The sequence below is a fragment of the Scardinius erythrophthalmus genome (genome assembly GCF_964197995.2).
Source record: "Scardinius erythrophthalmus genome assembly, chromosome: 3".
NCBI classification, from domain to species: Eukaryota; Metazoa; Chordata; class Actinopteri; order Cypriniformes; family Leuciscidae; genus Scardinius; species Scardinius erythrophthalmus.
This window is the reverse complement of record NC_138223.1, coordinates 50,015,840-50,033,428: the sequence shown is the minus strand read 5'-3', so window position 1 is coordinate 50,033,428 and position 17,589 is coordinate 50,015,840. Positions and strand designations below refer to the sequence as shown.

The following is a 17,589-nucleotide window of genomic DNA, read 5'->3' as shown; positions in this document are numbered from 1 at the left end:
GCCATCACGCTTCGTTCAATCTTCAGGCGATCTTCAGGCATGTCGTGTGCATGTGATATTGTAACGTGCGCGTCTGCGCGAGGGAGAGGGGATCTGTGGCGTGTGCACGAACTGTGATTGACAGTCAGATCTCACACCCCCCTGCGCTGATTGGACCCGATGATCCGGGAGCGGTGGATTTTTGCAAAACAAATAACACGCTCCAGGTGGAGGTAGAAGCTCGGGTTTTTTCTAAAACCACCTTATTTATGTTGTTCTGTCGGATTATAGTGTCGATTTCACTGAAAATGATCAAAAAAATGTTGCCGACGGCAGCTTTAACAAGCAGAATCACTGAAGGAGAAAATCACAAATTGTAAGTTACCATTATGGTGATGGGTGTTTGCTTTAGTTGAGCTCTTGACCCTTTTGTGTTTGCTTTAGATTTTGTTTGGCTGTTGTATCTGAGTTATAACTGTCAGATGAACAAAGAAAAAAAGTGATCTGATGGTGTTGTTTATATTATGACAATCATCATTTGAACTTGATCACTGAACTCATTAAGACCCTTTTTTCTGACATAGATTTATGTTGTTGGTTACAGCATAACTGTGATTCTGCATAAATATCCAGAATTTTAGATATAATACAAAGGATTTCTTAACAGTTGTTTTGAAAAAACAAAAAACCTTTCTTTTAGGCACACACAGATGTCAAGATTCAGTCAATGCATCTCAACAATGGTGACGAGTAGAATATTCAATTAGGAAAAGGAAATTACATAGACAATTCAGATAATAATTTATTCAAACCGCAATGCATGATGGGAGCCATTAATGAGTTGTGATTGGTGGCAGCCACTGCAACATGCTTTAATATTGTCAACATTGTTGAGATTCACAGGCTGATTATTGATGTATGTGTTTCTAAATAAATTCATTTGAAAGTCTTTTGATCACAACAATGTTTATTAAATATTTTGGATTATATGAAAAATACTGAAAATCCTATGCTGTAGAATCACAGAGCTGCTGTAATTATCAAGTTATACCAAACTATCTCAATAAGTTTTGTTTTTCAGATCACAACATGATTATGTCAAAACATAACCAACACCATCAGATCACATTGTCTCTTTGTTCATCTGACTGTTATAAATCAATAACATCAGGCAAACAAAATTTAAGGTAAACATATAAGGGTCAAGAGCCCAACTAAAGCAAACATTGATCACCATAACGGTAAATTTGTGATAAATCAATTTGTGATTTTCTCCTTCAGTGATTCTGCTTGTTTACATCAGGTGTCTTCAATAATGCTCAATCATCACTCAATGAATCACTTAATTATCTCATTAAAGGGTTAGTTCACCCAAAAATGAAAATTCTGTCAGTAATTACTCACCCTCATGTTGTTCCAACCGCGTAAGACCTTCGTTCATCTTCGGAACACAAATTAAGATATTTTTGATGAAATCTGAGCCATGTCTGAATCCTCCATAGGCTGCTATGTGACCGAAACTTGCTGGCCCAGAAAAGTTATTAAAGAGATCGTTAATATAGTCCAAGTGACTCCAGTGGCTCAATCTTAAGTATATCAAGCGACGAGAATACTTTTTGTGCGCAAAAACAAACAAAAATAACGACTTTATTCCACTTTTCATTTCCTTCTCTCTGGGCCTCGTAGTATTTTTGCGCTGCGCGTCTGTGTTGCACGTCATCACGCATCACACACATGACCGGCGTCGGCCAATAGTGAGCCTACGTGGTGACGTGTAACACGGACGCGCTGCGCAAAAACACTACGCGAACCAACTAGAGGTCCAGAGAGAAGGAAATGAATAGTGGAATAAAGTCGTTATTTTTGTTTGTTTTTGCGCACAAAAAGTATTCTCGTCGCTTGATATACTTAAGATTGAGCCACTGGAGTCACTTGGACTATATTAACGATCTCTTTAATAACTTTTCTGGGCCAGCAAGTTTCGGTCACATAGCAGCCTATGGAGGATTCAGACATGGCTCAGATTTCATCAAAAATATCTTAATTTGTGTTCCGAAGATGAACGAAGGTCTTACGCGGTTGGAACAACATGAGGGTGAGTAATTACTGACAGAATTTTCATTTTTGGGTGAACTAACCCTTTAACTTTAACACTCTTGAGTGTTAATTTAACACTCATATTTTAACACTTTACACTCCTGAGTGTGGACTCATATACACTCCGAGGAGTGTTAATTTAACACTGGAGTTTTTGCTGTGCAGATAGGAGCAGCACGTTTGTCTGTAAGATGAGATTTTATTTTTGCTTTCAATATGAATTGAGGGCAACTATCACAAATTAAATGTGACATTTGGTCTTAAAAGAATAGTCAAAGACTTGGAAATGACTCCGATCTTCAACCAGATGGAACTGGATAATATTAAAAATATAGAGGAGGATTAAACAACTCCACAAACAGTATTACCAGCTTCACTTATTACTAACCAGACTGACTTTATTTCTGTCACACGTCTACAGAATCTCTCTTTGAGAATTAACAGAGGTTTAAATGTTGATGTCTTGAAAAAAAAAGAAAAACGTGTAGTTACCATTATGGTGATCAGTGTTTGCTCTAGTTGGGCTCTTCACTCTTGACTGTTTAACATCACTTCTTTGGTTGCTTTAACTGTGTTTTAGATGTGTGTTTGTAATGGTAACAAAAAGTAAGACAAACTAATCAGATGATGTTGGTCACTTTTTAGTATATAGTCATCATGTAGTGAGATCTGAACAACATCTGCATGGGGAACTTTTTAGTTCTAATGTGAAACTCCCGTGAGATTTCTACATCGGATTATCTATTGGGTGTCCTGGATTTTGGCTATGAAATCGCATCAAGCAATTGTAAAAGTTTATTGTAAAAGAGCAAACTAACACAACTTGTGCACTTCCTGATTCACTTCACCGGATGGGCGTACAGCATTAGAGCCACATATTCAATAGGCTACTGCCAAAAGGAAATAGCAGGAACCCCACCTCTTTTTCTAAATCAGGGCTGTTTCTGTCAGACAGAGCACTGTGTACAATCACTTTCACTTTTCACTGCAGAAAGACTTGATTCACTTTACCAGATAAACAACTGCATTAATGTTCTTTAATAATAGGGAACATGACCAGTAGGGTTGCTTATTTAGATTGCAAGATATGTGTTATGATTTTAATGGGGTATACTCATATCCAAGAGTGATAGAACTAATCGACGAATGACATTTTCTGGAAGAGAATTTCCTAAAAAAAACTTTCTTTGACATAGAATACAGAAAAAAATACTAGTAACAACAAAATCATTGAGGAAGAAATAGCATTAGTTGAACGATTTTCTAATATCAATTTAATTATGTTGATAATAGCTTGGAGATGTTGTGTAAGACATCATGAAACCCTTATCAGCCTTAACTGGGTGAAAGAGCAGCACTGAAACAGAAAATGAAAGTGAATACAAGGTCAGTTATTTCCTCACAATATATTCACAGTCATTTCTTTCATTTAAACTGAGCTTATTCTTCACGGAGAAGCTGATGTGCATTTTAAAAAGTTGAGTAGATAAACTAAAGTTAATGTAGGTGTCCCTCTCAACAAAGAAAAAACAATTCCTCATTATTGAGTGTTTTGATGTTTCACCATTGGTCGTATTTCCTGAGGGGTTTTGACTGGTATGTAATTGTCTCCTGAGAATGAATTGATCCAGTCAGAGCTGCTGCTGTTTCTTCTCTGTAAAACATTAACAGAGACGATACAGGTTCAGACCGGGTTAATAGTTCACAGCATCATCCAAAACTGAACTCCAAAAAAAGCATTGAAACATTATCACTCCCACCGTTTGATTTCCGTGCCCCCAGTGTGTATATAAACCCCCTTGAGATGATCTAGTCAGTCCACACCAGAGATGTTTGTTTGCTCCTTACACAACATCTCCAAGCTATTATCAACATAATTAAATTGACAAGTCTTTCATCTGGAGTCCGAGTCAAGTCTGAAGTCTTTAAGCTGGAGTCTGAGTCAAGTCTGGAGTCTTTATCACTGGATTCCGAGTCGAGACTGGAGTCTTTTGTCACGAGTCCGAGTCTTGAGTCATTTCATGCCTTAAAAAAAAATTATCCTACTCAAAAATCCTATTATTTGTATTATACAGACAAAATATATGATATTTCTATTATCTGTTGTTTGTAATAAAAGTCCTAAGATTTAAGGGATAATGTAAATCCAGCTTGTATAAACAATCGTCCTGGCAACAAGACAAGTAGTTATTTTCAATACAATCGCAAAGTGGGCGCAAGATGGCATACGTAGGGAAATATATGTGATGCAGATATTATAAAACCATTCAAATAAAACACAAATATTTTTTTTTATTATATCAGTAGTTAAGGATTTAATCCCCCCGAGGTCAGCAATCACGCCAGCGTGATCTGCTCGCTTTTTTCCTTATCAGTGCAAAAGAGACTCAAAATACTCTGACCTTGTATTCACTTTCAGTGATTAAGGTCAAATGATTGTGAAATAATGATTATGTTAAAACATAAACAACATCATCAGATCACTTTTTCTATTTGTTCATCTGGCTGTTATAACTCGGGTAAAGCAGCCAAACAAAACTTAAAGTAAATAATTTAAGGGTCAAGAGCCCAACTAAAACACACACTGATCTCCACAATGGTGACTTTAATTATGGTTTTCTCCTTCAATGATTCTGCTTGTTAACACCAGGTGTCTTCTATGTTGGCAATATAAGATATTTTGTAAATTTTACTCATTTTAAATGGTTAACTTTTAAGGAATTAATTTGATTAATTATTACTCAATTCTAATTTGTTAAATTTAATTAATAATATTGCTTGTAATCTGTTGCCTCAATTTTATTGATTAGATATCAATAAAATCAATGTATTCTTTTTTACAGTGTACAATATAGGGATTGTGTGTTCTCTCATGCAGAACTTGGCTTTCACTGTGACTTAGGGCGGTCCACACATTGCCCAAATAGAGGAGGAAAGGAACTCATGTGGGAAAAAGAGAAGGTCTTGCCCTATTTATGGACACGCATACCTTACCAGAGGTCCAGTGAACAAGGACCACCAGCCAGTGCATCTAAACCTCTGTTAATTCTCAGTAAGAACTTTTGTAGTCGTCTGAAAGAAATAAAACCAAACTGGTTAGTAATAACTGAAGAAGGTAATGCTGTTTAGTTATGAGTTGTTTTGGAGTTAATTACTTTTTGGTTCAAAACCCTGTTAATTTCAGCCCTGCATCATCTCTGCTTGAAAGATGTCGAAACGGACGTGATTCACCGGCATAGAAATAAAGTAAGATTTATTCTATTTATTTAAGATTTATTTAAGATCCTGTTGTACATAAAGCAAGATTAATTATTGTTTCAATGTTGATTCGATGTAAAGTAAGTGATTTAATTAATGTTGGACAAATAACGATTTTATGTTCATATTGATCTATTTTTCATCAGTGAAATAACATTATTTCAGGGTGCAAACCTGATGAAAAATCAATGTTAAGATTCAACCTTGAGTCAGTGTTGGTCTGCTATCAGGGATGTGATTTAAAGACATTCTCACTGAACTTCCAGTGACTTGAATCAGGGGGGAAGGAAGGGAGGAGGGAGAGGGGGATGTATATATTAGTAGTTGAGTTTGGGCAAGGCGATGTCCTGTGCTCTTTCTTTGAGATCTTTTCTCCAGGGCTGTGTTTTATTGTTTAGTTGCAGGGGGTTTGATCTGAGCTTTTGTCTCAGCAGGAAAATCAAGTCTTACGTTATTAACCATATTTTCTTTATTTCTGTCAGACGCCTACAGAAGCTCTTGTTGAGAATCACAATTCAGAATGTCTGATCTGCAGCAAGAAAGTTTTGTTGGTAAAATATTAATAGATAAAATAATGCATTTTGTTCAGAAATAAGATGAGTGATTTGTTCTAGTTTATGAGGCTGAAAACTTGAGCATCTTGGTTTCTTTTATCTTAGCAACAAATTATGTCTTTTGCTAAACACTGTAACAAAGACCACAAAAACTCACACAAAAGACCAAGAGTCAAACTGACCAACCAAAGGAAACGCTCATCAGCAAAATGGTGATGACCAAATGATTTCCAATAGACAAAAAATGTTGAATTGGCTCAACAACAAAAGATTTGTTACAGAATACTTGCACCTCTCCAGAAAACAAATAATTTCAAGTTGACTCAACTAAACGTTTTTTGTATCACATACATCTTATTTTCAGTTTCGTATAACTGTTATTTACAAAAGTTGAGTCAACAAGCTAAGGGAAATTAGTACTAAGATTGTTTTGTTGTTGTTCAAGCTTATGTTTTTTTTTACAGTGTAATGGTTTAGTTCTTCACGAGTCATACATGAACACATTATCTGTGCATTAGTTAAGCATGGGCTGGGCGATATATCGCATGACATTGATATGCGCATCTCGTCAGTAAAGCCGGTTCCTTGATTAGTAGTAATCGCCATCACCTGCTTTCAGATGAAGCGGCATTTACTACACAGCAAAAACTCCAGTGTTAAATTCAGAGTTGTATAGTCCAGGGGTCAGAAAGTAGAAGTCCTGCCATAGTTTATTCCACCCATGAACTCAATCATCTGATTTCACTAATTAGTTCTCTCACCTGTCTGAATTAGGGCTGGGCGATTTAAATCGCGATATTGTTATGCGCATCTCATCAGTAAAGCCGGTTCCTTGATTAGTAGTAAATCACCATCACCTGCTTTCAGATGGAGCGGCATTTACTACAAAGAGCCGTAGTTAACTGACAAGCTGAGCCAAATCACATCAATATCGCGGACGTATCGCCAGCGATATTTAATGCGATATGGCTCAGCTTGTCAGTTAACTACGGCTCTTTGTACACAGCGAAACATCCAGTGTTAAATTAACACTCCTGGGAGTGTATGAGTCCACACTCAAGAGTGTTTAAGTTAATGAGATAACTAAGTGATTAATTTAGTGATGATTGAGCATTATTGAAGACACCTGATGTTAACAAGTAGAATCGCTGAAGGAGAAAATCGCAAATTGTAAGTTACCATTATTGTGATGGGTAGTTGCTTTAGATGGGCTCTGACCCTTTTATGTGTTCTTTAGATTTTGTTTGGCTGTTGTGGCATGCCAGTTGAACAAAGAATAAAAAGTGATCTGATGGTGTTGGTTATATTATGACAATCATCATTTGAACTTGATCACTGAACTCATTAAAATCCTTTTTTCTGACTTCGATTTATGTTGTTGGTTACAGCATAACTGTGAATCTGAATAAATGGCCAGAATTTTGTTATGTAATTTAAAGGATTTCTTAAAAGATATTTAAAAAAAAAAATCATTATTTTAGGCACACACAGATGTCAAGATTCAGTCTATGCATCTCAACAATGGTGAGGAACAGAATATTCAATGAGGAAAAGTAAATTACATAGACAATTCAGATCATAATTTATTCATACCGCAATGCATGATGGGAGCAATTAATGAGTTGTGATTGGTGGCAGCCACTGCAACATGCTTTATTATTGTCACCATTGTTGAGATTCACAGGCTGATTATTGATGTCTGTGTTTTAAATTAATTTATCTGAATGTCTTTTTGATCAGAACAATGTTTATTAAATTTGAATTATAAGTAAAGTACTGATAATCATAGGCTGAAGAATCACAAAACTGCTGCTAACAAGTTAAGCCAAACTATCTCAATATGTTTCCTTTTTCAGATCACAGCATGATTATGTCAAAACGTAGCCAACACTATAAGATAACATTTTACTTTGTTCAATTAACTGTTATAAATCAATAACAGTAGACGAACAACAGTAAATATTAAAATAATCATATAATGGTCTAGAGCCCAACTAAAGCAAACACCCATCACCTTAATGGTAACTTACAATTTGTGATTTTCTTCTTCAGTGATTCTGCTTGTTATCATCAGGTGTCTTCAATAATGCTCAATCATCACTAAATTAATCACTTAATTATCTCCTCAGCCCTAAATGCCGCTTCATCTGAAAGCAGGTGATGGCGATTTACTACTAAGCAAGGAACCGGCTTTACTGACGAGATGCGCATAACAATATCGCGATTTAAATCGCCCAGCCCTAGTCTGAATTAGCAAATCCAGGTGATTGGAACAAAATACTGAGGAGGACCTTTACTTTCTGAACCTGGACTTTACACCTCTGACTATGTCAGCCAAGAGCAAAGAAATAAACCAGAACTGGACCTTATCTAAGCCACAAAATCTGTGTATATTAAATATGGAGTCATCTCAGCCTTAATAAGTTAACAAGCAGAATCACTGAAGGAAAGAAGAGAACAGAAAAAGAGACGAGCAGAAACACAAGAAGTACAACTGACTTCAGACACAGTCTAAGATGAAATCAACTGAAGAGAAAAGAAGACATTAAATCTGTGAAGATCTCAGCAGAGGAAGATTAAACAACTCCACAAACAACATTACCAGCTTCATTACCAACTGACAAGCTGAGCCATATCGCATTAAATATCGCTGGCGATACGTCAGCGATATTAATGCGATATGGCTCAGCTTGTCAGTTAACTACGGCTCTGTGTAGTAAATGCCGCTCCATCTGAAAGCAGGTGATGGCGATTTACTACTAATCAAGGAACCGGCTTTACTGACGAGATGCGCATAACAATGTCATGCGATATATCGCCCAGCCCTAAAATATTAGTGCACCCTATTGTAAAGTGTTACCAATGTTTTAATTTTTTTTTTTTTTTTTTTTTTTTTTACAGTATTATTCTTCAAATTGAAATAATGTGCATGTGCATAATGTGCATTCAAATGAATGCTAATGTGACAAAACCAGCACCAATTTAATCAAAGAGATAACTCTGGATAAAATCAGTTATTAATACTACATGATCTTTACCATCAAAAAGTAGCCGACATCATCTGACCACATTTTATCTTTCTGTACTTGACAAACACAGTAACAGAAGAGAGAGAAAAACAAAAGCAAACACTATTCATGATACTAGTGACATCAAACTAAACTATAATTTTCAATAAAACATCATAATCTAAACCTCTGTTAATTCTCAATAAGATCTTCTGTAGACGTCTGACAGAAACAAAGTCAGTCTGGTTAGTAATAAGTGAAGCTCTACTTAGATCTTCAGAGATTTAATGTCTTCTTTTATCTTCAGCTGATTTCATTTAAGGCCTTGTCCAAACTTACACCTTTTCGTTTGAAAACACATCATTTTCTCTCAGTTTTGGTCTTCCGTCCACACTGAGACAGCGTTTTTTATTAATGAAAACGCTCTCCAAAGTGGATACATTTGAAAGTAGTGTGGACTGTCAAAACTGAGGTATTTGAAAACAATGATGTAAGATTAGTCACGTGACACATATTGTACCAATAGATATTCATGTTTATACTGGCATTGTGCCTGGTATGTGCTATCCACTGTCACACTGTTGCTAAAATGTTACTTTGACTCTTCATATCACAATCCTGCAAAGATGACAGAATTTACTCACATGAAAACTATACTACTCACAATTCCTCTCACTAAACTAAATTAATGTGAATTTCGCATTTTCAGGCGTTTTTCAAGTTTTTCCTCCACACTGAAACATCGGAAAAAGCCTGAAAACGCTGTTTTCAAATGTATCCGGATTAATGTAGATGTCCTTAAGACTGTGGCTAGAAGACACTTTTTTATTGTGTTTCTTTTTTTCTGTTCTCGTGACTCTTTCCTTTAGTGATTCAGATTGTTAAGATCAGGTGTCTTCAATAATGACCAATCATCACTTATATATATCATTAACTTCAGCACTGATTCAGTGTTCATTTTAACACCCTGTAGTGTGGACAGACTTAGGGGTGTTTATTTAACACTGGGGATTTTGCTGTTTACATTGCAATTATTATTATTATTGATTCACTTGATAAACCGTTTATGTTTTAGGAGCTACAGACTGAAATCAGATTCATATTTAGTCATTGATGTTACAGCAACACTTCAAAAACACTGCTGTTTTCAAAGCAATATTGTTTCAGTGGATTTCATTATTTGTGCAGCAAATCTTTATCACTCTCCGCTAATCTTCACTCATTTGTAGAAGCGGTTGATGTTGTCTCTAAATTCTGTTTGGGGGTTTATAGTGTTGAATTGCTCTCACAGCTATTGAGTAATTGTTCCAGAATTTCCTAGTCTACGCCTCTGCGTTTCCTGGCTTCTCTTTTAATGTCATTGTTTTTGTATGAGGAAGAGAAAGGGCGTAATGAAGCAGGTAAAAATTAAGAGTTAATGAGGAAAATTCTCTGACCTCCTGCTTCCTCAGTCTGTTTTCATCACTTCACCTCCGATAGACGAGAGACTCACTGAAACACGGTAAAACTATTCCATATTTCTCTGTTTTTACTTTGTTCGTCATACAACTTTTGTAAAGCACTGGAAAATGTTTTCTGCTATTCTTGCTTGCATTATTGTAATTGTTCAGCAGTTGTCAATTTGCTGATCTGGAGTCTAGTGAACCATGAAATTTGATTATGAAAACCTTCATCCATATTCAGCAGATTAATCGTTGTCGACAAATTATAAATAGCTCATTTTGTGAGAAATAAAAAGAGTCCAATTAAGTACAATGAACACATTCTCTTTCATACATAGGCTAACATCTTACTAACATCTATTTTTGTAAAATCAAATTAGTTAGACACTGAAAAAAGCATGGAAACCGATTGCCTTAAAAATCATGTAATCAAGTGAAATAGGAATAGTATGTTGTACTGACAAATGCTTAGATAGTATAGTTCACTTACACAAGAGTTCTAGTAACTTAAAAAGAATAAATAATACTTTATAATTTACTTTAGATAAAAAGTAATTGTTACCATTGTTGTGTTTTGCATGCTGAATGTTGAAGTCTGTGTGTAAAAAAATTCTAACCTCTCCAAGTCAAAATTTTCTAGTGACTGGTCACATCTAAATGTTTAAATTGGCCCAAGTGCAATTCTTGTTGCAATAGTCTGTTAACATTGGCTCAATGAGAACTAATACGTCAGACTAATTGAAAAATTTAGATGTGATCAGTCACTAGAAATTTTCAACATTATGAAGCTGCAGACTCGGAGCCTGCTGCATCTACAGTCCCGCAACCAGAGTCCCGCATTCTCAGACCCCTCGTTTTTCGAGACAGGGATTATATCAACCCAATTAAGATTCACAAGGTGCTTATGACATAAATGTTGGCTACAAAGTTGTAAAATATAGTAATATTAACATTCATACGCGTGTATATGTGTATATATATATATATATATATATATATATATATATATATATATATATATATATATATATAAACTCAGATTATATGTTGCATTGCTGCATCAATAGGAAGAGATTTGCAATGTTATAAATGAAGGTCCATGAACTCAATCAAAATAACACCGATCACCATAATGGTGAGTTTAGACAAAAATATTTTTGGAAAATCAGCACCAATTTATGAAGTAAGCTTATGTGATGTTCTTTCAAAAAAAAAAAAAAAAAAAAAAAAAAAAAACACAATACAGATTATTTCAGATTATTTTGGGAAATCTGTGAATGTAAACAGAAAAATAACTGTAGAACTGGAGGAAATGAGTGAAAAGTCTATCAAGACTATTTTGAAATTATGGTGATCAGTGTTCCCTTTGGTTGGGCTCTTGGAACTTCATTTATATGAATGCAATTATCTTCCTATTTATGCAGTGATGCAACAAGAAATCAGATATTTGGGTTCAAAGGAAGACAAGTAATAAATATTCTGTATCTACCTATCAATCTATGAATGATACAAAACTATATTTCATGTCAAATAATGATTTTTTTTAAGTTTATTTTGCTAACACTTATGTCATATAAACCTTGTGAAACTTTTAATTGTGTTGATATAATCCCTCTATATTTGTGGCAACATCATTGACCATGCTTGAGTCACACACAGACTTCAACATTCAGCATGCAAAACACAACAATGGTATGTTGGCTTTAATGAACCTTTTTATGTCAACAGGTTCCACGTAACTAGGTTACGTTAGATTTATGTAACATTATTTATTTCAATTAACTTAAATTAACTACATATGGTTAATCCAATGCCGTTTAGTTGAATATGTTTAACAGCAGAGGTGGAAAGTCCAGGTTCAGAAAGTAAGGCCCTGCCCCAAATGGCACACTCCGGACTTGTGGACTTCCTCAGAGTCCACACTTTGGTGACCTCATGTAGTGCAGACCTACAGGGCCCTTGGCGCGAGTCCACGAGGGCGTATTGAGAGGTATTTTTGGGACAGACTCGATCGTCACGCCGTCACAAACACACAGAGAGAGAGAGAGAGAGAGAGAGAGAGAGAGAGAGAGAGAGAGAGAATTTTTTTTTTTTGAATTTTATAACCTTTATTCTACAAAACCATTACAAAATCATCATTAAATTATCCCATAGTCTCAGCAAAAAACAACCCATCATTTTCAACCCAACACAGCAATTTTTCAACACTCCAAATGTCTTCAGACTTTTCCACATTCTTCATAAATAGATAAAAAACAAATCATGCCTCACTCTTGCTTTTATAAGCCTTTTAAAACACAATTGAAATACACAATTTGAGTCATGAAGAATCTTGTATCTTCTACTAGCATATATAGAGAGATTGGCATGGTTTTATTTCAGTTAGCCTAATAGCTAGTTTGATTTGCATTGAGAGATAATCTTATGGAAAGTACTCCATGCCAATCTCTAGGTATGGTGAAGGCTATGTGATGATGTGGGGCTATTTTAATTCCAAAGGCCAAGGGAACTTTATCAGGATGCATAGTATCCTGGATCCATGTAGTAACTGGCCTTTAAAAATAAAAATCTGCCTGGCTCTATGGGAATTTAACATAGGGGGTGTCCAAACTTATGAACCCTGTATTTTAAGGAAGAATATTTATTTATTTATGATACATTATTCATTCACAAAGAAAAATGGTATCCTTAAAGGTTGGATTTTTCCTAATTTTTTTAAATTAAGGCATTAAGTTCAATTTCCAAAAGATGATTTTTTATTTCTTCTTTTTAATCAACTTTAGCATGGGTGTCTAAACTTATGCATAGCACTGTATATCCAAATGTGCACCATTAATCAGAGGTTCTTCTAAAAACCATTGTAAAGACTTGTAGGGCAAGGATCTTCTGATTTGCACCACACACCAAGCTTTTCTCACACTTTCATAAAAAGGAGAAATAAAACCAAAATCAAATTTATTGCAGTCCGTCCAAAAAAGATTTTTTTCCAAAACCCCACCCACCAACCTTACCTAAAAGGCAAGAAGTTAATCCAGTCCACAAAACGTTTGGTTTATATAAGAATTTCTGAACAAATTGTAGCCTAAATGTTGCTTTTCTACTCTTGAGGTCTACAATACCTTGACCACCTTCTTCCTTTGGTAGATATAAAACAGCCCTAGGTACCCAGTGCAATTTATACCAGAAAAAACTTATCATTCTGACTTGTATTTTTTCAAGAATCCCAACAGGGGGCTCTAAAACAGATCATTTGTGCCATAACGAGGAGGCTACCAGATTGTTAATGATCAGAGCCCTTCCCCTAAAAGACATTTTAGGCAATATCCATTTCCACCTTTCTAATCTTCCTTCAACATTTTCACACATATTCTCCCAATTTTTCTTATTGGTTACTTTATCGCCTAGGAAGATTCCAAGGTATTTTAAACCACACTGTGACCAGCTCATTCCGCCTGGCAATAACATTTTTTCCTCCTTCCATTCTCCAACTAAGTATGCCACACTCTTGGCCCAATTCACTTTTGCAGAAGAAAATTTTTCATAACTATTAACAATATCAACGTATTAATATCATTCTGCCCACTTATTAAAACCATTATATCATCAGCATATGCTGACAGTTTTATCGGTGTGTGGGATTCCAAATTTATTAAAATGTTTCATTTAGGTTTACATTGAATTTAGCATGTTAAGGAGGTATAAATTATTATTAGCAGAGTTTTCTAGCAAAAGACTCCGGTCAGTCCTGTTTTACTGAAACTCTTAATGGCTCTCGGATTTTGTGTTTTAACAAGAGAGTCCTGCCAGTCTTGTACTCGGGTCTCAGCATTTGAATAGATATGCTGAGTGAATTAGGGTGGGCAGCACTCTCAGTCTAGAACCGGTTCCTAAACCTGTCTTTTTGGTTCTTGCCCCTAAATGTATATAAACTGTAAGAGAACATTTCACTGATTCAGACTTGGTGACTGCAGCTACCGACAGCTCGTGTTTTCAATAAACAATCCTGCTGAAGAAACAACCAAGTCTCCTGGTCTTCGATTCTGAGTTTACAACAATTTTCACATTTAAAACCATCTAACTCTACTCTGATTGTATTTAACATTGGTTCTAAAGCTATTGAATACAGCATGCCTGATAGGGCACAACCTTGTCTTATACCTCTTTGAATTTTAAAAGGACTGCATAAGCCACCATTGACTTTCAATATACTTTCAATGTCACTATAGAGCACTTTAATCATAGCAACAAACTCAGGTGGGAAACCAAATGCCTCAAGAGTGTGCCATAAAAACTGATGCTCCACCCGGTCAAAAGCCTTTTCTTGGTCCAGTGAAATCAGACCAACCTTTTGATCAAAGAGTCTAGAGACTTCCAAAACATTTCTGTTTAACGATATGTTGTCCACTATCGATCTGTTGGGTACACAATAAGACTGATCCATATGGATGACCTGCCCCAATACCTCCCTCAATCTGTTGGCCAAGGTTTTCGACAGGATCTTGTAGTCGGTGCATAACAAAGACACTGGTCTCCAGTTCTTGACCTCTTTGAGGTCCCCTTTCTTTGGGAGCAGAGTTAAAACTGCTCTCCTGCAGCTTATTGGCAATCGCCCTTCAGACAGACTGCTACTTAGCACTGCAAACAAGTCTTCTCCCAGGAAGTGCCAGTATGCCTTATAAAATTCCACAGGCAGGCCATCTAAACCTGGTGCTCTGCCAGTTTTCATGCTTTGCAGTGCCTTAAAAAGTTAATCTGTTGTCAAAGGATGCACCAGACCAGCACACAACTCCTCAGTCATCTGTGGAAGATCTGAAAGGAAATGATTTGTTGACTGATCCGTTCCACATTCACAGGCATACAGCTCCTTGTAGAAGCTAACAGCCCTCTTCCGAATGTCAGAGTCCCTAGTCAGATCTTTCCCCTCCACAGACCGTAAACATTGAATACTCTTTTTTTGACCATTTTTCTTTTCCAGATTAAAGAAGAATCGGGACGGGGCATCCATTTCAGAAATACTTTGAAATCTGGACCTAACTAACGCCCCTTGAGCTCTAGTGTCCAACAGATCTGCTAGTGCAACTTTTTTCTCCTTAAGAGTCTGAATTTAACCTGGATCTCCATGAGCTCCACACAGCCCCTGTAGCTCCACAATATCCATCTCTAAAATCCTTATATTTTTAAGAGTGTCCCCAGTGACATTAGAAGTATACTGATTACATAGTTTTTGTATATTTAACTTCCCGATATCCCACCATTGCTGTATTGAAGCGAAATTAGGCTTTTGACTTCTCCATCCCATCCAAAAAAAAAAAGCAAACATTGTCCAAAAGCAGCATCCTCAAGCAAAGCATTGTTAAAATGCCAATATGCACTCTTTTGCTTAACAGATTCAATGAACACACAAGCTTCCACCATTGAATGGTCAGAAAACCCAAAAGGACAAATAGAACAAGACTTAAAATACTGTACTTGATGTTTAAGACAATAAAAAAAATCTAATCATTGCTAACAAAACAGAATTGTCTTTCACATGAGCCCAAGTGTATTGCCTATCTTTAAAATGAAAGTTCCTCCAAACATCACAAAGTTGGTAGGTTTTAATGATGTTTAACAATTTACGTCTTGAAACCATATGTGGTTCAATATGATTTCTGTCAATATCATAACATGTACAATTAAAGTCACCAGCAAGTATAAAAATGTTTTCCATATCACACTGTTTAAGATTCTCACTCAATGTTTCCAAAAACAACATTCTTTCAATAGGTTTAACTGGCGCATAGATATTAATCAATTCAATTTCATTGTGACATTTTCAAACCTTGCTATTAGCTTAAGAACTCTACACAGTAAAAACCCCAGTGTTAAATCAACACTGCTCAGAGCACATCTGGTCCCACTCTACAGAGTGTTAAAATTAACACTGAAGCAGTGTTGAAGTTAATGAGATAATTAAGTTAACACTGAAGCAGTGTTGAAGTTAATGAGATAATTAAGTGATTAATTAAGTGATGATTGGCCATTAGTGGTGACACCTGATGATAACAAGCAGACTCACTGAAGGAAAGAGAAACACAAGAACTACTGACTTCGAGCCATTATTGCGCTTATTATTTTACCAGTTTGACTTTATTTCTGTCATACATCTACACACGGTCTTATTTAGATTTAACAGAAGTTTAGATGGTAATGTTTTATGGAATGTTTCGTTTCATGTCACCATTATGGTGGTCAGTGTTTGCTTTAGTTGGGCTCTTGACCCTTTACTATTGAATATTAGTATTTTTCTGGCTGCTCCAACTCTGTGTTTATAAAGCATATGTGTTGTAGCAAGAGAAACTGTGACTTTGGCTGTGTTTCCTGAAAGCATTGCAAGCCTAATTTGATCGTACAGACCATTTGTTGCAGTTGGTGTGCAATCAAATAAGGCTTAAGATGCTTTTGGAAATGCAGCCCTGGTTATGATTTGATGATAAAATTACTAGTGACCTGATTCAATGATGACACCCATCATTATAAACTGATTATCCACATGTTTTATTAATTTTTCACTACAGTAGTTACTTCCAGCAATATTTTAATGATCAGAAAGTTTTAAAATCACACACAGACATCAAGAATCTACATATGAATCTCAACAATGGTGACAATCAAACAAATGCTTAATGTTGCAGTGCATGATGGGAGCCACCAATCAGAACGCATCAATGGCTCACATCATGCATTGCAGCATGAATAAATTATGCAGCTGAATTGTCCTGTAATTTTCATTGTTTTTTCTGGTTGCTTTTATTTTGCTATTGTTTTGTTCTGACTTTAGTAGCTTGTTTTGTGATGTTCAGAGTTGATCTGTTCGTCACTAGTTTGTTTATTGTCACCATTGTTGAGACTCATATGCTGATTCTTGATGTCTGTGTGTTTTAACACAATAACTTTTTTACACAAAATATTTTCAAATTTTTTTATATTGCTGTTGGATCTCAAACTGTAGAATCTCAGAGCTACGATCACCAATACTAAAACGAGACATCAAGCATATAGTCAAAGATTTAGACTCTGAATGACATCAGTGAATCAGGACACTACATGATGATAATGTCATTATCATCAAAACATATTGTGAGCAGGTCATGTTTTCTCTTGCAGTAACAAATGTGCCTTATATACACAATGATGGAACAGTCAGAGAAAAATTAACATTAACAAAATGAAAAGAGTCAAGAGCCCAACTAAAGCAAACACTGACCACCA

General features: G+C 35.7%; 1 protein-coding gene across 1 annotated transcript in view; it reads left to right on the top strand.

Moving 5' to 3' along the window:
• Positions 1 to 5,074: 5,074 nt before the first annotated feature.
• LOC308687940 (hemicentin-1-like) overlaps positions 5,075 to 17,589 on the top strand; it is a 127,695-nt gene continuing 115,180 nt past the window's right edge. Inside the window, exons 1-2 of the mRNA XM_081360759.1 lie at positions 5,075 to 5,171; positions 5,261 to 5,322. The gene's annotated coding sequence lies outside the window, so the exon portion shown is untranslated. The remainder of the gene's footprint in view (positions 5,172 to 5,260; positions 5,323 to 17,589) is intronic.